The following is a 2,489-nucleotide window of genomic DNA, read 5'->3' on the forward strand; positions in this document are numbered from 1 at the left end:
AAGACCAGCAACACCGCCCGAATGTGCCGACAAATCCTGATAGGAGCTGCACATATCTCTTTCTCAGGGCACACTCAAATTGTCCTAGGTACGGGTAGGCCAGCCCAGAGTTGCCCCTGGTGGCCACCGGTTGCTGACAGGTGGACCAACACTCAGAGGAGCACTGGCCCGGGGGGGGGGGGGAAAATAAAGATGACCCTTGAGTCTGCAGAACCCAAGGGAAAGAAAAGGCTAGGTGGCGAATGGTAAAACCAATGTTGGGCATTGCTGGAAAAGCGTTAATCAAGGCGAACTATCAAGGGGTTCCCATTTTTAACCCAACCGTGTAAGGAACGCAAAATCCGGGAACATAACACCGATATGACGGAAACTAGGGCGGCAAGAGTGGAACAAAACACTAGGCGAGAGGCCGAGCCTTCCACCCTTTACCAAGTATATAGATGCATTAAGATAACAAGGCAATATAATGATATCCCAACAATTAAATAAATGTTCCAACAAGGAACGGGCTCCAATCTTCACCTGCAACTAGCAACGCTATAAGAGGGGCTGAGCGGAGCGGTAACATAGCCAATCAACGGTTTGCTAGGACAAGGTGGGTTAGAGGTTTGACATGGCAATTTGGGAGGCTTGCAAGCAAGTGGTAGGCATCGTAGCAATGGCATAGCAAAAGAGCGAGCACTCTAGCATAGCAAAGATAGTAGTGATTTCGAGGGTATGATCATCTTGCCTGCACAGTTGTCAGAGTTGACTGGATCTTCGAAAGCAAACTCAATGGGCTCCTCGTTAGCGAACTCGTCTCCCGGCTCTACCCAAATAAGACAAACAAGCAACAAGGACACAAATCAACCACGTGCAAACTCAAAAAACACAATGCAAAGATGATTTGCTATGCGGGATGCGATGCGCGATGCAAAATGCAAGATATGACAGGAAATGCATGAACCTGGCCTCAACTTGGAAATCCAAGTGTGCCACTGGAAAGATGAGATGAAATCGCTTGAAAACGATATAAAGAATGCCGGAATCGGAGTTACGGTTTGGAAATGGCAAGCGATTCAAATATGACACCGGTCTGCGATTTACAGCAAGTAGGCATCTAAATGCAATGAGATGAACATGCTATAGCACCCAAACATAACAACAAAATACATGGAAGGGATGCACACAAGATGCTTAACAAAAGCCTAGCATTGAGCTACGGCCAAATCATCCATTAACAGGTTCAAACAAGCATGGCAAAAATGCAAATGGCAAACAGATCTCAGACTTAGTGAAATCAACACTCGTCTGGAATTTCAGATCAGGTAGCCCTCTTCGGAGCAACAAAACTACATGCTACAGGACCTGAACATGGAAAAGTAAAGCATGGCATGGAGCTACTCAAAGAGCTTAACAAAAGTCCCTTAGTGACCTTGAGCCAAAAGGGATCATAAAATACAATTGCAAGCATGTGAACATAGCAAAAACATAATCAGTTTTCAGACTTAGAGAAAAACTGACACAAGTTGAAATATAACTCAGGTAGGCATGTTTACGAGCTCGATGCACTCGCTACGGTGCAAGTCATGGCAAGAAAAGCATACACCCATCAAGAAGGCACAAAATTCAAGCTAGATATGGCAAGAACAATGGCATAGCATGCACGGATCAACTACAACATCACCGGCAAAATTGCAAACAAGTTGACAATCTGCCCAGATTCACAAAGTAGCAAAAGTAGAGCTCGGTTGACTCAAGATAGGGTGCTCCATAATTTCAAACAAAGACATGGATGGATAGAGCACTACAATATTAACAAAACATCCTTACTGATCATCCTGAAAAGAGGCACGGATCACTAGGAAACAACAAGAACATATGGCATCATGAGATAAACAGCTCCAGGACTTAGTGAAATTACTAAGTCCCTGAAAACAGACTTAGCAAGTGCACCACTTTGCAAGCTTGCACAAGTCACCACACACATCCTAAAAATACATGGGTTGCACCTCTGGAAAGATGACAAAACCCTTAACAAAACACATGTAGAACTCACGGGCATATCATGCACACAATAATCATGGCAAAAATGACAAAAGTGCTAAACGGAGTAGCAGATCTGACAATTAACTCAAGTAGCCCTCTTCTAACAGCATTTCGGGCATCAAGATGAACTCAAATGAAAATGATGCAATGGAATGAAATGATGTACTCTCTAATATGAACATTTTCATATGCTATATGCATGAATCGGAGCTACAGATGGAAAGTTACGGGGCCTCGAACAGGAGCATATGGACTGAAAATTTAGGGACTAAGAGAAAATTTCAACCTCCTAGGGTTTACTGTAGCTCCGATCCAGATCTAGCGCCACGCACTATAGCAGCTCGAGCGCCGGGGTTCGTCGTTGTCGTCGGAGCTCGGGGTCGCCGGGGTGGTCCCGCGGGGTGGCGCCGGAGCGGATAGCCGGCGAGGAGGAGGAAGGTGCAGGGCGGCGCGGGGGCCGG

Source organism: Triticum dicoccoides, chromosome 6A (assembly GCF_002162155.2).
Source record: "Triticum dicoccoides isolate Atlit2015 ecotype Zavitan chromosome 6A, WEW_v2.0, whole genome shotgun sequence".
Taxonomy (NCBI): Eukaryota; Viridiplantae; Streptophyta; class Magnoliopsida; order Poales; family Poaceae; genus Triticum; species Triticum dicoccoides.